A 20,219-nucleotide genomic window follows, 5' to 3' on the forward strand; every position below is an offset into this window, starting at 1 on the left:
TTCTTTCAGAAAGCTGAAGCTGCTTAATGCACTTGTGAACAGTATGCATGAATAGGATTCTAGAAATCCCAAGGGGAAAATGACCTCTAGGAGGCTGAGAGAAGTTTGCAGATGCTGGACCACATGAGGAATAGAATTAAGAGTCTGAGTCATTGATAAGAGACTTTGGCAAACACTTTGTAATTCCCACGAAAATAACAGAGTCTTTAAAAATAAAGGACAGGTTAAAAAATGAGTTTGCCTGGAAGCTGAGAAAATGAAAATTGATCCGGCCTAGCATGAAGTCAAGCTTCGAGAAGTTAAAGGTGAGTTCTTAGTCATTTGGTTGTTTGCTTGGATGAAATGTCACACTTTTCAGAGTATAATAACAGATTGCAGTCTATACATTCTTTGCAATGTATAGTTAAAGCATCCAGCATACAATTAAAAGTTGCCAGAAATACAAAAGTATAAAGATGCAAAGTAGGAAAGACAAAATCTATTGGATAGATTATGATTTAGGATTTTATGACCTCTATCAAATTTAAGTTAAAAATGCTAAAGGAAAGTATCATGAGTGTGTGACACATGCATGTATGTGTACATGCATGTGTGCATACATACACACAGACAACTTTAGGAGAGATTTAAAACCGAAATGAAACCAGTGGAAGTCTAAAGCATAAATATGCACTGAAATGCAGAGGAAAAAGATGTGAGGGATAAATGTGTAGCATCAGTAACATGAGAGACCTCGCACACATGTAAATTGAATTTTCATAATGGAAAGAATGAAGGAGAGTTTTTAATAATGGTTCAATACTTAAAAATATCAAAAACACATCACACACACACAAAACACTACCAACAAACAAACAAACAAACAAACAAAACATACTGAAAGCCAATGCTGGATGGAAAAGAATTTTAGCAGAAAGAGAGCAAATACTTAACCACAAGGGGCAATAGAATAGTACAATCAAAGGCAATGGAAGCCACAGCACAATAGAGTGATGTTAAACAAACAAACAAAAAAAGGTTAGGTTTGAATCTAAAATGTACCATATAGGCTCATCTTTAGTGTTTGCTGTCCAGCTGGGAGAGAGATTTGGAAGATTGAAGCCTTTGAGACATGGAACCTGGGTAGGTAAGTGTCTTAAGGCTGAGCTTGTGAATACCGTCCAGTGTCTGCTTCCGGGTCCACTGTGCTGTGGGAAGACTGCTTCTCCTGCCATGGACAGAGCCACCCTGCTGTGCCTTTTCCTCCCAATAGGGCCAAATTCTCATAAAACCATGAGCCGAAAATGAAAATTTAAGAAAACCTTTCCTACTTTAAATTGTGGGGTATTTGGGCCCCAGAAACTCTAATAAAGTAGCAATGCATTCTGGAAGTTTCTATCAAGGGAATCATTGGATGTCACCTCAGATCAATATGAGACTATTAGTACTATCAGAATAGAACGTAAAATATGCAAAGGCTTCTAAATGTCTGATTTAAAACCTTCTACCAGCTAAATACTAAAAATTCCCCCAAGAAGGAAAACTTAAGCTAGAAGTTTAGATCTCCGGGAAGGCAGAGGAAGCAGTAGAAATCATGGATGAGGTCATGTCTCCTGTACTAATAGCCCTGTGTTCTGAGAAATGTGGTTTTACACAGTTGCGTTATTGAGGAAACATCACAGCTTTTGCTTATATTAGCCCAACTTACAACATCATAGGCTGTATGGAATAGCCTATTGTAGTAGGGTTACAAACTTCTGGGACTTAGCACAGCTTTGAAGTCTATAAGCAGTTGTAACACAGGGGTAAATATTGATTCATTTAATCATAGCTAAGCATAGAAAAAGATGGCAATATACAAATAGATTAAAAATAGTATGCTTATTTAGGGCACTTGCCATGAATGTGTCTGGGAAGTTTTTCTAGGTGAGTCAGGTAGTGACTTGGGAGTGAATATGAGGCCTCAGACAGCGAGGACCACTGGGAATTTAAGAACACTGTGCCCTTAGCTGCAAAAAGTGCATAAAAATATTTTTCTTTCTTCAATAATAAATAAAGTATACTACAATGTTTTAAACTTAATAAGCCTTTCCATTTTTCAAGTTTTTGATCCTATTGTAATAACACATATCTTAAAACACAAACGTACTTCTTGGCTGTTCAAAAATATTTTTTTTCTTTTTATCCTTCCTTGCTAAGATTCTTTTTGTTTTAAATATTTTTCCTCATTCTGACAAGATCAGGTGTGTTCAGGGTAATATGGCCATAATTATTTTCTAGGCTAAACTTTCTTTGTAGTTACAAAAAAAAACCAAAAAAACAAACTGAAGACAAAAACTTGAATATGCAAACACACATACTAATCTAGGCCTACAGGGTCAGATCTAATAAGCCTGCTCTTTGCAGCTCCACATCTTCCTGTAGGAAAGGAACACAGGGGGAGCTGTGGTCTTTGAGTATATCAGTGCTTTTGTTTTCTAAAGGACCTGCATTCTATAATCAACCGTAAGTGTATTTAAGCAGAAGATATATACAGAGGATGTAGAAATATAGTCATTAGTTGTCATTAGCAAGTCCGAACCATATACAATAGAATACACTATATTTATATAATTAAGAGCTCGTGACTTTGTTTGCATTGACACCGCCATAAGCTCCTGAGAAATGCATGGACTACAATGTTATGTTTGATAATGTGTCCGTGGGTGATAGGAATTTTGCAGCTCTATTGTAATTATCTCGTGTTGGAGGTTTCTTGAGGTCTGTTGTTAATCAAAACATCATTATGCAAGTCATAAGCCTAAGTGTAAAGTTATAAAATACCATATTTGAAAGATACTTGTAAGTGAATTGATAATAAAAATAATTCATTGTAGACAGTTTTAGTGCATGTGTTGTTAAAATGTATGATGACATCAAAACCGAGAAAAGGTCAGTGTGTAAATGGAACTGTACTGCAGCAAAGTACTTTATCCATGAGAAATACAACACAAATTGAGCATAGATGAAGATACTAACATGCATGCTAATGTCTATAAAACTGTAAGTAAAAAGCCAGCAAGAAAAACTAGATGAAACACTATAAATGACTTTATTACTAAATATATAACAGGAAGGAAGAGACAAAAATGTAGATGCGACAAAGAAAAAACAAATAGATGGCAGACTTAAACCCAACCACACCAAGAATTAGATCAAATGTGAATAAATTAACCCTCTAATTTATGGACTCAATACTCCCAAATTGTCAGATTAAAAAAACAATGACAACTGAGACAAAACTCAATGGCATTTATAGGGGAGGTATTTTAAATGTAAGTACATAGATTGACAGCTAAAGAATGGGAATTGAAAAGAAAGTTGCTACAATCCTATTAATATCTGTTATAGTCTAGGTATGAAGTATTTCACAAAGGGTCACACAAGTAGCCTAGTTTCTACTGCACTCAGTGTTCATATCAGGAGTTGTGGGAATGTGAATGGATCCTGAGGGCTGTACCACCATCAATGTAGCCATTGGTTGATACAGCACTTTAATACGCTCTCAGCAAGTAGGGAAACGAAAGACCTCATTGGAGAAAATTTGTTAACTGGAAGGGTATCGTCTTAGTCACTGTTCTATTGCTGTGAAGAGACACCGTGACCGTGGGAAACTCTTATAAAAGAAAGCATTTAATTGGGGGCTCGTTTACATTTTCAGAGGTTTCATTCATTTTCATCAAGGTGGCATACATGGTGCTGGAGCAGAAGCTGAGAGCTACATCCTGATCTTCGGGGGGGGGGGAGGGAGGGGGGGGGAGGGAGGGAGAGAGAGATACAGAGACACAGAGACAGATAGAGACAGGGAGAGATAGGGAGAGACAGAGAGACAGAGACAGACTGGCATAAGATTTTGAAACCTCAAAGCCTACCCCAGTGACACCATTCCTCCAATAGGACCACACCTCCTAATCCTCCTATTCCTACCAAAGAATTCCACTCCCTAGTGACTAAGAATTCAGATTTATGAGTTCATGGTGGCCATTATTATTCAAACCACCACATCCCATTCCCTGGCCCCATAGTTTTGTAGACATAAGGCAAATAAATAAGTGAATAAATAAATAAATGTCCCCATAGTTTATCACAGACTCAACTCTGTTTAAGTCTCTGAGACTCGTGGCATTCCCTTATCAGTAACATCCTATAAAATAAAAAAGTTTAAAATGCAGATCATATACTGACAACATACAATGACACTGAAATGACACTGAATGCACATTACCATTCCCAGAGAGAGGAGTGGAAGCACAGCAAGGAAATATCAGACCAGCAGAAGACTGAAAAAAATAGCAAGACAAATCCCGAATCCTGCATCTCCATGTCTGGTGTCAAAGCGTTCTTCATATCTCCAAAGCCTTTTGGCTTTGTTGATTACAACACACTTCTCCCTTTTGGGTTGATTACCTACCTGTTCATCAGATTTCATACTACCACTCTGGATGCTCTATCATCTTGGAGTATCCATACAATTCAGGCTTTACCTTCACAGATTCACACAATGGCCTTCCATTCAGGGACCTTCCTGAAACATGCTTGGCTTCGGTGCTATTCATTAGCTATGGAGGGAGACTCCACAACCCCTTTCTTGTATTCTTGAGTTTGAAGCCAGAACCATCTGGCTGAAGCTGCCAAATTCTGCTGCTTGATAGGGCTGAAACTTGTCCCCTTATTTAATTGTATTTGTGACAGCTTTCTATGGTTGATGATTTCCTCCGTGGCTTAAGCTTTCTTTAATTCCTTTTTATACGTTGGAATCTTAGCTGGGTGGGGTTGTGTACTGAGGTCTCCACTCCCTTTACTCCATTTAGCATCAGGCTTTTCCTTAAACTTTTTATCTCTCGAGCACTGGACTTAGTTCCATTGCACTTCCCGGTGCTCCTTTTCTCCTCAAACTGTACAATTTATATTTCTCTTTGCCCAGATGGCTCCTTTTCATTACAGATCTGCCTATAGAGTGATTACTAACAACCGTAGGACAGAGTCAATACTAGGCTATCTTGTAATCTTCTCTGTCTAAACTCTTCAGTTAGCCTTAGGCAGGATTTTAGGACTAGGGCAAAAGGCAGCAACACACTTTGCCAGAATATCACAGGATTGGTCTCTGTGACACTCATGAAACTCCTTGAGCTGGTCTTCACAATCCACCTCATCCTCAGCACTATCTTCTATGCTCCTACTAAGATGGCTCACTAACTAAGTCCTGCTTAAAACATCCAACCACTTCTCTAGTCCAATACCCCAAAATCTTCCACACTCCTCCAAACAACATCATTGCCTGTCACAGTCACACCCCAGTCCCACTCAGGACCAACTTCTGTATTAACAATGGAATACTTCGTTAACACCATCAACTTTGACCTATAAATAACCCCGAATTCTCTCTACCACACCATTTGTTGTTACTTTGTGGGTTCTTCTTTTTCCCACCATCTATCCCTCCCCACCTGCCCTCACTTCACCGCTAACACTAGATAAGAGAGAAAACAAGGATAGATGGAAGAGAATTAGGAGAATCCCTGAGTCTAATTTGTTTCCTTTTGTTTCTTCTTTGAGTATGACTACTAACCAACAGCAAACAATCCCCTCTGAATCCACCAATGACCACCCACAATGCCCACTGGGGCCCTAGCATTTATATAACCTCTGAAAAGTTTCTAGAAGTACAAACACCATACAATTGCAGAAACTGTCAGCAGCTGGCAAAACCATGCCTGTCCTAGAGCACAAAGCAAATCATAGTCAGCTGCTGCAGTCTTGAAGCAACCCCATTATCCCCACAACTGAGATTAAAACAAAAACACATTTTTATAATATTTGCATTTTTTTAAGAAAAAAATATTCCAAAATTCTCACCGAAGTTCCTATTTACTGTTTGTTCCCAACCGCGATGTTCAACCTTGCCTCAGTCCCTCATCAACAATCCGGTCAACAACAGTTTGAAACCTCTGAGGTGATAAGTCAAAATAAATATTGTCTTCTTTAAGCTTACTTTTTGAAGTACTTGTTACATTGGTGAAAGTGACTAACCATTGAAACTGGTGATACAGAAGAGGGTCATGGCTGTTACTTCACCAAATGATGTGGTCTAGAAATCTCCAAAGTGCTTGTAAAAAGAATTAGAAAAGGCTAGAGGTGTGAGGTAGAAAACGTTTAGAATGAATAGTGGGTAATTTTGCTGGGATCTCTAAAGGTCAGGATGCTGGTAGGAACGTTATCATATTTCTGATGGGAATAAAGACTGTTCAGAATTGGACTTGGAGATATCTTGTATATAATATTCTGACAAGATGTTAATAATATCAGACAATAATATTCTGACAAGATATGTGTTTGCATTTTGTTCGTGTCCTCAGACTTTGTGTGAGGATGACTTTAGATGCATGCCTAGCTAAGACAGTAGATGAGTTTCAAAGCCACACAGGATATAGACTGTCAGGTTGTTAGTGCTAACTACTATTCACAAGGACTCTATGTGATAACAAGTAAAAAGGGAGCAGAATCATTCGAAAAACTTGAATTCTTTTTTCCAGCAAAGAAGCAAATGTTAAGTTGGGGCCAAGGAAAGAGAAGCAAATAAAGAGGAGGAGGCCATTATTTGGGAACAGGAATAAGTCTTTAGAGCATCCCACCCATGCAGACGCAAGTGTGTAAAGGTTTTTAAGCATTTGAAAGCCTTTCCCTTAAGAACGGCCCAGAGGACTGCCTGTGGATTGTTGTCTACATGAAGGTGAGGGCAGCCACAAAATAGGGCAAGGCCTGTGATTGGGCAATGAAAAAAGTAAGGCGGATGCCGAGTTTCGGAAAGGCGGGAGAAAGAGCAGGAGGAGGAAGAGGATGGATGCAAAGAAGGACAACCCGATCTGTGTGGCCTTAAATGGCCACAGGTAGCTGTGAATATTTCATAAGGGATGGATTATTACAGGATAATTTGTCTTAGGTGGGTGGTCTATGTCAATATCAATTGGTTCAGAGTTTATGTTGACATTTTGTGGAGTGAGAATTTACTGATATAAATCTTATTGATAAATTACAAGCTTCTGGAGTTTTGATTTTTACCGGGATACTGGGAATTTTGACAATAACCACAGGGGGCAGATGCAGGGAATCTGAAGCATAGGGCTGAGAGATAAGACAAACGCTGATGGGTTTAGCCATGGAGGCAGAAAGATCGCAGCAGGGTCCAGAGAGTAGGTGGTGGAAATTGGGAACTTAATGAGTCGGGTGGAGACATTTTGAGAACTTGGGCCCAGAGAGTCTGCCTGACTCTGGCTGAGATGAAAATACCCGGCAGATACCATGTGGCTTGCCAGTGCCAGTGCAAGCATGAGATGGAGTTCCTTGTTTAATATTTACCACTACAATTGCCTGTTTGCATAGGATCCCATAGGAATAATTCCTCTTGTTCATCCACACAGAGACCACTGCATCTGTTCTAGAGGGTTGGTTTTTGCTTAGGCTGGCAGATGACACTGGCATCCTCTGTGTGTTGCTGGTTTTGCAGACATGTACAGTGGCAAGAGTTATAGGATCAAGAGACTGCCGCTTGAATGAGAGAGTGAAGCCTGTGTCTGGCTTCTGAGACCTTGTGACCTGTTACACGGTCAGGGTCCCTGTACGTGCCTACTGAGAGGATGATTGTAAAGTTGTGAAGGGAGATGCCAAAGCTTCAGTGGAAACTCCAGGAAGTGAGAGATGTCATGAATGCGGAGGGAAGTGGAATGCAGTGTGGGTCCATCCCCAAGGAGAGTCCATGTGGGATTCAAAGAGCAAGGCCACAGGGGCAGAGCTGCCTAGGTCCCTTGGAGCTCACATCACTGCACCACAGGACCTGAAAAATCAAACACAGGTCTGCCGGAGTCATTCTTTGCCCTGTAGGCCTTTGTTCTTTCTTTGGTTCAGTCCCTCCCTTCTGTGCCCCCATTTCTCTCTTTATGAGTGGGAATTTTTACTGTGTCACTATGAGTTGGAAACGAATAGTTTTCCTTTCTTTCTTCCTTCCTTCCTTCCTTCCTTCCTTTCTTTCTTTCTTCCTTCCTTCCTTTCTTTTTTTCTTTCTTTCTTGTTTACTATTCAGCAGCTCACAGGTAATAATTTGACTAGAGTTTCAGAAGGTATCTTGGCCTGGACCTTCTAAACAATGAAAGATACTAAAACTATGGCAGACTCTTGGGGATTCACTAAATGTACTTTTCATTACGGGATGGACACCGATCTTTTGGAGAGTAGGTGTCTATTGTGGTTTGTATATTAAGTGGCTGCCAAAAGGGCTGTTTATATTGAAAGCAGTGTTCAGAAATGTTCAGCTTTAGGAATGAAATTGGATTTTAATGGCTCTGCCTTTGTCAATTGACGATTCTACCGGATTATTCTTTGACTTCAAGACAAAGTCTTAGAACTACACATCTAATTTCACAATGACAAAAGGTGCCAGCCCTTGCAGGGAGCTAATAACCCTAAATATTCATGCATTTACTAACTTAACTAAATGTAAATGTGAGTGGTTATCCCTCAAGTTATCCCTGTTTGTGTGAGAGAGGATTAATCTTTCTTCTGCTGTGTAACCTAGACACAATGATGGTAGAAATGGCCTAAAGGATCTTTATGAAGTACACATCGCATGTACCGTGTAGCTAAATTACATACTTCCTTCTATCATGCACTTTTAATTGAATTTGGATTGGAAATTATTTGTTTCCTATTTACACTTGAAAATAAAAATATTGTTTTTATGGATATACTCATGAACCCATGGACTGTATTTAAGAATATTTTTGTAGACTTCTCTCTCCAAGGATTATGACTTTAAAAAAAATGGGAAGCAAAGACAGGTATGGTCTACATAGAGAGCACCAGAACAGTTAGGGCAACATAGAAAGCCCCTGTATCAAAAAGCAGAAAAAACAAGATGTGTCAACTGTTTTGTGTAATCTATTTCATGGCCATAATACTCCTTGGGGGAAGTCTTTGTCTGGGCATTCCTTTATGAGTGGTAAGTTGCAGTTGGTCCACAAGTTGCTGAAATTCTGTCAGTAACAAGACCAGAGAAAATCTATATACAGCCTTGGTACTTTGCCATGATAACAATCTCACAATTGTAACACATCAAGCCATTCCAGGATCAAACATTTCCTAAGGTATGTTCCCCAGCATTGCATTTGCCATGAGTTATTTGGAACATGGGATTAAGTACAGGAGAACACTCAGGTTTGCCCCACAACATGGATGATAAATATAAGAGCTTTAGGAAGGGAAGGGGAGAACCAGCATTCTTTTTTAAGGGTGTGTGTGTATGTGTGTGTGTGTGTGTGTGTGTGTGTGTGTGTGTGTGTGTGTGTGTAGTTCGAGGGTATCCACAGAAGCTAGTAAATGGCATTGAATCCCCCTGGAGCTGGAGTTACAGGTGTTTTGAGCTATTTGATGTGAGTGATAAGAATTGAAGTTGAGACCTCCACCAGAACATTTCACTTTCTTAACCATTGAGCAATCCTTCCATCTCCTCCCCAGCACCTTTCCCACCTCCTTCCTAACCTCCTCCCTCCCTTCCCTTCTCTCTGTTTTCCTGTGTCTCTGTCTCTGTCTCTGTCTCTGTCTCTGTCTGCCTCTCTCTCTCTCTCTCTCTCTCTCTCTCTCTCTCTCTCTCTCTCTCTCTCTGTCTGTCCTGGAGCTCACTATGTAGACCAGGCTGGACTCTAACTCACAGAAATCCACTTACATCTGCCTCTTGAGTACCAGTGGTGGCACACACCTTTAATTTTCTTCTTCCTTTTCCTCCCCAATCTCTTCCTTTTCTTCTTCTAAATTACTTTAATCCCTTTTAGTCCCTTTCCTTCCTATAAACATTTTCTCTTTTATTGGATATTTGCTTTGTTTACATTTCAAATGTTTCCCCTCCAGGAAGCCCATATCCCATCCCCCACCCTCTGCCTCCATGAAGGTGCTCCCCACCCACCCACTCCCTCCCACCTCCCTGCCCTGGCATTCCCCTACACTGGGGCATCATTGAGCCTTCACAGGATCAAGGGCCTCTCCTCCCATTGATGCCTAACAAGGCCATCCTCTGCTACATATGCAGCTGGAGAGGTTGCTCCATGTGTACTCTTTGGATGGTGGTTTAGTCCCTGGGAGCTCTGGGGTGCTGGATTCATTGATATTGTTGTTCTTTATATGGGGTTGCGAACCCCCTCAGCTACTTCTGTCCTTTGTCTAACTCTTCCTTTAGGGGACCCCTTTTCAGTCCTATGGTTGGCTGCAAGCATCTGCCTCTGTATTTGTCAGGCTCCGGCATAAAAATTTGTTACGACCTCATCTATACCTACAAAAAGCAATTCTAGGATTTCTGTTGGTACCATTTGAAACTGCGGCTCACTTTGAGAGCACTGACAGTGCCATTGTATTGAACAGTCCACACCGTGTTCATCATATACCTTTCCACGAATTTAAGTCTCACATTTCCTTTGTCATCTTTATGGTTGAAGCAGTAACAATTATAGCTTTTTATTTGTAGCTGGTGAATAGTTGGTTATAGTAGTTAGGTTTAGTATTTCAATCTTTGAGGCTATTATATATGTATATATGTCTTAAATCTTGGAGCTCCAGTTTTCATTGGTTACAAATACAGAAATACAATTATTTTAATGTGATGACCTTTTACCCACACTTTTTTTTTACAGAGTTCATTAACGAATGCTAAATAGTTTCTCACATTATTCAGCTTTCACCAAAGAGGACACCTCGATATATCCCTAAAGCTAAGACACAGCATACAGATATGACAAGAAAAAAAAAAAAGCATGGGTTGTGTGGAATAACTCCGGAATAGCTAAAAGAAGACATCTCTAGACATCTCTAATCTTTTCATTGAATGCATCACCATGTGCATTCCCAAGAAAAACCACCCAAGAAAAACTCTCAGGATGCATTAGCTTTCCTTAATGAATAGTGGAGAATAAAGTTGAGAGCCATAATTTGCTTATTTTCTCCAACATCTTTATTACTTTAAATTCTTTCTACATTTCAATTTATTTATATGTGGGGGGGGCATGCATGTGCACATGCATGTGTGTGAAAGAGAAAGGAGAGAGAGAGAGAGAGAGAGAGAGAGAGAGAGAGAGAGAGAGAGACATGTATAGAGATCAGTGGGTGTCCTGTAGAGTAAATTCTCTTTCTATCCTAAGGAGGGAATGCAGCTCCCCAGCTTGGCAGCAAACACTTTCTTTCCAAACCATCTCATCAACCCCATCCTTCCTTTTGGAATATGGAAAGCACTAGCTTACACTGACCCAGAAATGGAACCTCTCTAGCTCAGCGTATGAACCATGTCCTGTCCATCTTTTGTGAGTCTGTGTCTAAATCCTAGCCTGCTTCCTCAGTAGTGCATCCGATTTTGTACAATTTCATGGAGCACTGCTCAGGGAGAGGTCATCATTATTGATGTAGGAGACTCTGAGAAAGTGGCCAGGCTCCACAAGGTCAGAGCACAGATACTGGTATGCAGGCTTACTATCCAACATACATTATTAGTCCCTAGACCACCAGTCGCTCCCCAAACCTGGACCAAGCCTTCACTTGATGACTCTGAATCTGCATTTTGACCAGTACAGTCGCTAATTTGTACACACAGAGGTTCAGAACCCTGGTACTTAGGAGTATGACTTAGGGTTTAAACATTTACTGCATAACACCAGAACAATGTGAAGTGATAGGGGCAAATGCATCCATTCATGTTCAGAACCCATGAGACATGTGACAGAAGAACACAACTAAATTTTGCCGAAAGCTAATTCCATTAGTTTTCTGTAAATTTAATAATCTGTATAATATAATTAGCATTTCCCAATTTCTTCAGGAAGTCTGAGCTGATTAAAAAAGGATTATACATTTATCTTTTCATTTTGACCCTTCAGACTTTCTGGATTTTCCAAAGCATCTTGTGGTCATGTCAACAAGTTTCCATCTCCATGAGGATTAAGTAGCTCATAATTATTTTGCCTTAAAACAAACAAACTCTTATGGTGGAAGAGATGGTTTGGCAGGTAAAAGTGTCTGAGTTCAATTCCCCATCACCTACATAAAAAGCCTGCATGCCACTGCTGTGAAGAACAGAGACAGGATTGCTGGGACTTGCTGGCCACAAGCTTAGCTCCAAGTTCAAGTGGTAGATTCTTTCTCAAGGGAATAAGGCAGAGAGGAAAAACAGTTACCCACTGAAGACTCAATGTTATCCCCTCCCAAATATCCTGAACCTTTCTCAACAACCTGTCTACCTGATTCCCAAACTATTAACCATCTCATTAACTAATATATTATCATGTAACATGACTATTGTATTGAATCTGATTTGTATTCATCTAAGTGATTCTATATTCTTGTGAAAAGAAATGATTCATAAATTACATGGTCAAGGGGAATTTCTGCTAAAGTAAATGGGATATGGCTATTACTGGGTGACATCACACATAATCAGTATCATCAGTTCCATCCATGGTCTTGCTGTTCCCAAGGCCACAATTCTGCCTCCAGTATGCGTGGTTAAGGGTGATAGCCTTCCAGGGAATCTACTTTTCTCTGTAGTCTTTTTGGAGGCAGAACCAAGGTTAAAAATTACCAAGCAGGCACAACATCCTGCAGTTTACTCATCATACATTGTAAGGCCCTACCGCTATAGAGAACCATTCAATATCCCTTATCTGGCTTGAAGAATTCCTCACCACATGGCTTCTACTGAGGTTTGCTTTTCACTGCTCCCACCCAAAGACCTTACACTCTAATTAACTTCTCTCTCTCTCTCTCTCTCTCTCTCTCTCTCTCTCTCTCTCCCTCCCTCCCTCCCTCCCTTTCTTTCCTCCCTCCTCCTCCTCTCTCTCCCCCTCCCTAATTTAAATTCTATCCTTGCTTTCAAAGATCCCTTTGTCCAGCATGTCTTATCTATCCTCTAATTAGCAGCTGTGTACCAAAGACTCAGCTAGGATTCCATTTCTTCCCCCCAAATCCCATCTTTCTTTTTCCCCCGAAGACAAACCCCCACTCACAAAATTGTTAATCATCCTATTTCTTAACATGCATATGGACCCCATTCCAAGTCCTTACTCCACTCCAAGTTGAATTACGACTCTGTATATTTTGTTCTTTCTGTTGTTGCCTCTCTACTTGGCTTTTTACAATGGTAGACTATATCTTCTTCAATTCTGAATCCTTCACATTATCTAAAACATGTCATATACATGGGTATTTAATGAACAAAGTACGTTCTGTCTTCCACAATATGGTTATTGTCACTGTGAGAGAAAAAATTGTGCTTCAAAGGCAATGGTTTGGAGAAATCAGCAAAGTCTGGCCATTAGACTTAAAGTCAACAGGGAATTATGCTTCCAACTTGAATTTCAGCTGTAAAATTTGGATAGTTAGAGAGACATTTCTGTGGTTAAGAGCACTGGTTCAAGCAGAGGACCCAGGTTCAATTCCTAGCATCTACAAGGCAGCCTTCTGTAACTCCAGTTCCAGGAGATCCAATGCCCACTTCTGGTCCCTTCTGGCACCAGAGTTGCCCATGGTGCAAGCCAAACTCATACACATAAGATAAAATAATGAACCAAAAACTAAGCTTTTCATAGCCCTAATTATTTTCATAACTGTTCGGTGAGGGGCGAGCACAAATCATCAAGCCCACCCGAATACATCTTTGCTTACTTTTAACTCACTCACTAGCAGCATCTTAGTCACCAGTATGTTCCTGGGTCTGGAAATTGTGCTTTCTTTGCAACACGATTCCTAACCGAACTCGGTGAATCCAGGGGTAGAGGTGGGGAGTGGTTACTGAAAGATCAAGAAGCTACAAATGTTCTACCACCCAAACCAATTAGGAATTTCTGCTTCACACAGACAATATAGTTTGTGCTGCAAAAGAAAGACTAATTGTTCTCTGCCCCTCTGCCCGCCCATGGGGATTGCTTAGGGCCTCTTCTGACTCTTGGCTAAATTCTCTTGTCCTTGTTCAAAAAGTACTGAGATGATTGGTCAAAATCCACGCATCCATGTAACTGTGGGCAGAGTCAGAATACTGCAGTGTATGAATTTTTTTTTCCTTTCCTTCAGTTCCACAGCTGACTGGGTATGAAGATTTGGAGTCTGCTTCTCCAGTTTTCTTCCAATGCTGCAGAAATGCTGGATGAGAAAGAGGAATTGAGAGAGCAATTCTCTGTTTACTTGATCACCTAACTTGTAGGTGACAAGGTCTAGTTTTGAAACCAATAATACCCACTCTCCTCTGTTATATTCTTGAGGCATCTGGAAAACCATAAGCCCATTGGGAGGGGATGATGACCACTGTAGATGACTCCTAATTGAAATATAAACAAACCTCTCTCCTTTTTACTTGATTCACTCCCAAGACAATGCATATTGATGGCGTTACCTAAGACACAGAGAGATATAAATGCGCTTAAGCCAGTTTTTCATTTATTTTCTAAGAGTACGAGGTCATCTGTAAAACTGCCTCTCGGCAAACTTGAACCCAAGTATTTCCATCTGCATATTGGCTTCCAAAGGGAAACACATCGGTAATGCATACAAATCCTTTTTTTTTTTTTTTTTTTCGGAGCTGGGGACCGAACCCAGGGCTTGCGCTTCCTAGGCAAGCACTCTACCACTGAGCTAAATCCCCAACCCCACAAATCTTTTAAGATTTGGTTTACAAGCTCTTCCTCCTGACCTCTGGTAGGTACCACATGGTGTTTGCCTAGTTCTTTGCCACTCTGGCATTTACATACATGGCTTTATTGGCTTATTCCAGAGTACACTTTTTATACAACACCCTAAGGAAAATGCATTGGGTATATATTATTTTTTCAGTCAGGACACCATACAATTTACAAAACAATATTCCATTTACCATTAGCCTTTCATGGGAAGCCAAGGCTTCAAAGGCTCCTGACATTTGCAAAGCAGCACACAGCTTATAATTATTTAAGTTATCACTTCATGTAATCTTTTCAATGGTCTTTTATACAGTGGGATGTTCCATGGTTTAGAGATAGAAAAATTAAGATTCAAGGAGGTTGACCAATACACAGGCAAAGTTTAGAGAAAATTCATGTTATGTTCAGATTTGTATCCATTTTGCTAAGTCCAGAAACATTCTGAAGACATGGAAAGAATGTAGGCTTTAGACCTATGCAGAATTGGATACAAATCCTGACTCTAGCCCATCCTAGCTTTTGAAACCTTTTAATCGTGTGGAGTTCTCTTTTCCTCATATGAAGCCTGATAAACAGGGAAACGCTGAAGGAACCTAACCAAGTACCTGGTCCTGATGTCAAAGACTGAATCAGATGTGAACATATGCTTTTCTTTCAAGAAGCAGGGAAGTTTAGAACCTTCCATACTAGATTATGCTCCTGTTTCTAATAATGATATTTACAGTAGCATAGTCTAAACAATAAAGGATAAAGTTTTAAAGTAAACCTTTAAAGACATTCCACCCATAGCATTTCCAGTCTCTTAGGTCATGCTTGGGGAAGGGATTGCTAGGTCTCTCTCTCAGCTCTTTTTTTGTGATTTTGAAAGTTAGTCAATGAACTGACACTGAGTTTTCTAAATCAAACAAACAACAAACAAACAAAACACCTATGCTTTCATCCTACTGAACTGTGTCTGGATCAAAATTATTTAAAATACAGATACACATTAGTCTCCACTAGAGTGCTTTGCTGGACCCTGTTCAGAGAAGGAACTGCTGTTGAGGACTGGAATGATGACAGGGGCCATTATATAAAATATATAAGGCTTAGGCTGAGTTTAGATAGGTAGACAAGACTTGTGTTAGTGAAACAACATAGATTGGGACTTTCAGACAAGCAAGACAAAGAAATGAGTTGGGAACCCCTGCATTACTAGGAGCCATGCTGGGAAGTTGTGTTGAAGTTCTGTTGCAAGGTAGTATGAAAATGTGAAGTGAGAACAGATTCTCGTAGGAGTAGTTAAATGCTATGGACAGAGGTACAGTTTTTTAAAGACCTTGAAGCAAATTAAGATGGATATTAATATTCTAGTTTGTGGAATAGGACTGAAGACAAAGAGGCACCTGACAAAGGTAGATTATATGAATCATTACGGTAATCCAGTCTTCAGATACACAGGGTGCCAACCAAAATGGTACAGTAGGAACCCAAAAGGAGGCATAGCTACCGCTGTGAGGCTTTTACAAGACACTGTGCCATCGATGGAGGGGGATCTGACCAGCCACATTCTGTTTATGTGTTCTGTTTTGAATTAGTTAATTTGCTCTTCAGATGTGTCTTCCCTGAATATGAAATCTCCCTCATTAAGATAGAAGCCATATGCCGGCTTTGAAGCTAAGCCAGACCCCACCTAATGCTGGCCTTTACCTTGTTCTCCTTGTTGGTAATCAGCTCACTGCAGCAGATGTCACTTCCTGACTCCAAAGATGCCAACAGTCTCAGAGAAAAAAGTGGAGCACAGGACTGGGATCTGTACTCAGCATGATCTGAATGGGGAATAGAACTGAGCCCCCCCCCCACCCCGGGCTGTGTGCTTGGCAAGGAGAGAGAAAAAGGTTCTTGATACTGGACCCCAAACAAAACTGCAGTTACCAAGGCCACTGGACTTGCCCCCAGGAATAATTAACACTAACAGTGTACTATGCGTTTACCTTTATGGATTAACTGGACAAATATTTAATGGCCATGATGCAGGCATCAAACAAGGCCATAGGGACAGGATGGGCAAAAGGCACAATTCTTGCCTTTGATAAAGTTCCCAGCTGAGTGGGAGAAACAGATGCGAAAAAGAAAATGTTATCTCAACGGAGAGTCCTGCTTTCTGCTTGTCCTTTGAGCACCCGAACATGATCCAATACCACAGAGAGAGTTCATTTGGAGCTTCCCAAGTCATATTTTACAAGAATCGTTTGCAAGGTTGGGAAGCCGTGCATGCCTCACTGAATTTACCTTACACTAAATATTATACTCGAATAAAGAAGCAAAATAGAAAACCGACATGAACAGGTCCTCAGTAAACTCCAAATGTTTTCCCAGAAGTATCTTTCTTTCAACTGGCCTGGTCTTTAAGCAGAGGTAGTTATAATGCCTGAACCTCCTTATTTAACAGATGCCTTAAAATTCCTGGTGTGAAGACCCCCTATTCTCAGTCCCGAGGCTGAGTCAGACCATCAGTCCTTAGTAGCAAAGGCTAGAGGACAGAGCAAGGGAGCCCAGGAACTGGAAGGAAGATGAGAGCCGAAGAAAGCTTGTGCAAAACCCTCTAAGTATATGCCAGTAAGTTTTATTCAGGATATTTAAAAAGAATGAAAAAATGTTAATGGACATTTAGTTGCTCTGGGAATTATAATCATTCCTTTATAAACAAAACCTTACCACTCAATAAGTACTGCTTGGCAATAATGAAACTCCATTTAAAAAAAAAAAACAGCTAAATAAAAGATGGGACGCATTGTATCCTTTGTGTCCTGTAGCTGCTTATGTTCATCTTTACTAAGCGTAAAGATGGGACTACATGTTGGGACTACATGTTGTGAGAGCTTGCTCTGCTTTTGTTTTATAGTAATTTCTTCTTCATACATTTAAATGAAGTGGTTTCCAGCAGGGAGGGGGATGCAAGGTTGAGGTTGGAAAGGGCTAAGAAAAATAGATGTTGCCTGGAACTAAATGCTGTAATTACATTGGCCTTAAGGATTATTTCGGATCTTAAGAGAAAAGGGCATTGGGAACTTTTTTTAAAAAATAAAAATTATAGATACCGTGTTTCTAAATAGCTTCAGGCTAGTTTCCTTGGAAAGTGTACTTCCCAACCCCCATGTCCTTGTTAGGTTTAGCTTAATAATGATGTGAGGGGCCAAAAAAGCTTTTAAAGCTGATTGCCTTCAGCTTCTGGTTCCTTGCCAGGAACCAGAGGACTAATTGGCCAGGCCCCCTTTAGTCTCCTGGCTATTTGTGAAAATATAAAATGAAACACAAAGTGCGCAGTGCGCATGCTTACCCACATGTGCGCCCAGCTCAGAGAGGAAGAACGCTGTAGAAGAAAATATTACTGCAGCACTTGATCTCACTAAACCTGGAAGTGGTAAGAGGAATAATAAATCCCATTAGTGCATTATTTTCTTGTCCTCGAAGGTGCATGCCAGTCAGCCGTCTTTTACAGAGAGTAAAGTTACACCTTGCCGTTTGGCCTCATGCAGATGTAGCTTGGATCATCTGCTGGTAATGGACCAGCCAAAATCTAATCATGAAGACTGGAACCTGTGAGCAGAATCACAGGACTTTTGTGTTCTCTGCTTTTAAAGCAAGCCTAAATAACTCAACAGCTGTGTTTCATTCCGCTAGAGTGCCCCCCTGAACACCCACCCACTCTACAAGTCATTTATAGGGGTACACGCCAAAGTAATTAATGAATTATCCAGTTCGATTGTGAAGCCAGGTGCCAGAGTTGGTCTTATGAAGATTTCAAGTCATTACTTAGCAGATTAAGTTGAAGCCAAAATTCATGGTTCCTTTTCTTGCTCATGTTTGAATTTTTCTTTATTAAACAAAAGGCCCCGGAAAGTTGCATGAACCACTAAGTTACATGCAAACATCAGTACAACACATGTGAAATCTAATTTGTAAAATGTTTAAATTATTCTCTAGGAATAATGTCTTTATATAGTTTAACATAACATTAAAGCAAAATTTACCAGCCTTCTAATAAGTCTAACCTGATTCTGAGAGAGTAGAGGGCAGGAAAGGAGGCAAGAAGGGAGGGAGAGGAAGAGGGAGAGAGGGGGAGAGAAGGGGAGAGGGGGGAGAGGGAAAGAGGGGGAGAGGGGGAAGGGAGAGAAAGAGAGAGAGATCTGCCTTTATTGTAATTGAAACACAAGGAATTAATTTCCTATCTATTAGAAAGAGTGGATTTTTTCGATCCTGTGGAAAAGTAGATGATTCATTCATTAAACAAAAATATATCTATTGTTTAAAATATTTCAGGTACTACTAGTTACTGATGGACTATGGAAAAGACATCCAGAGACCTGAGGTGTTCTTTTAGTAGAAGAGAATGATTCAAAGTATGTATAAAGTGTTGTAACAATGAAGTGTGTATTAAAAGGGAGACCAAGATAATGAAGATCCATGAATTATATAACATGAACAAAGACAAAATACAAAATGAGAATGGTTTTCAACCTTCTTAATGCTGTGACCCTTTGTAACGTTTCCTCAGGTTGTGGTGACCTCCAACCACTGCTGCTTCATTGCTACTTCACAGACGTAATTTTGATACCGCTGTGAGTTGTAATATAAATACCTATGTTTTCTGATGGTCTTAAGTGACCTTTGTGACAAGTCCATTTGACCCTCAAAGGATCATGACCCACAGGTTGAGAAATGGTGGTTTAGGGTCACTGTAACTATTATTCTTTGTGGTGGAGGAGGGTATGTTCAAGGTTATCAGGCAGTATACTTCAGTTCTCTATTGAAAAGATATACCATATACAGCCACCCCAGAAAAGAAAGATTTTCTGTGGAGATGCAGGAACTCTACTTTCATGACACCAAATAATCACCCTGTCAGACACCACTGCTCACTGGTCATCTGGGAGCATTTGCATCAAGCCAAAAGTTGCAACAGAGAACAATCATGAGCTTCTCTAATCTGAGACTTCTATGACTCCATATACCCAACAGCCAGTGACTACACAAGCCACCATTTCATTTAGCAATCCACATTCCATCTAGGATACCTTTAGAGACCTGGGAGAGATGTGCACATTTACTCTAAGTGGGACAATTCAACAGTCCCTGCCAAATCTTTCTTCATCCCTAAAGACTCTCTCTCCCTGGAACAGACTCGTGCTTTGGAGAGCAGAGCCTTAAAGTCATATATTGATGTTTTCTGTTCGTCTTCTATGTTGTACAGTCATAAACACATGGCCTTGGGTATGTTTTGAAGGGAACAGTTGTCTGTGTCTGAACAACTTTCTGGGCCTAGGACCGGTATCCATTCAGTCCAACTTTCAGTGTTTATTCAGTTCTATAATGTTTAACTTGGGTCTTTGGAATTGCCTAGCTTTAATATTTTGGAGAGTAAAATCCCAACTTCTTTCCCTTGCTTTGCAACTCTCCTTTCCTCTTTTTTCTTCCAGCTTAGAGGTTTCTGTTTAAATAATCAAACACTTGGCTTTACAAACA

This window comes from Rattus norvegicus, chromosome 4 (assembly GCF_021556685.1).
Source record: "Rattus norvegicus strain SHRSP/BbbUtx chromosome 4, alternate assembly SHRSP_T2T, whole genome shotgun sequence".
Taxonomy (NCBI): domain Eukaryota; kingdom Metazoa; phylum Chordata; class Mammalia; order Rodentia; family Muridae; genus Rattus; species Rattus norvegicus.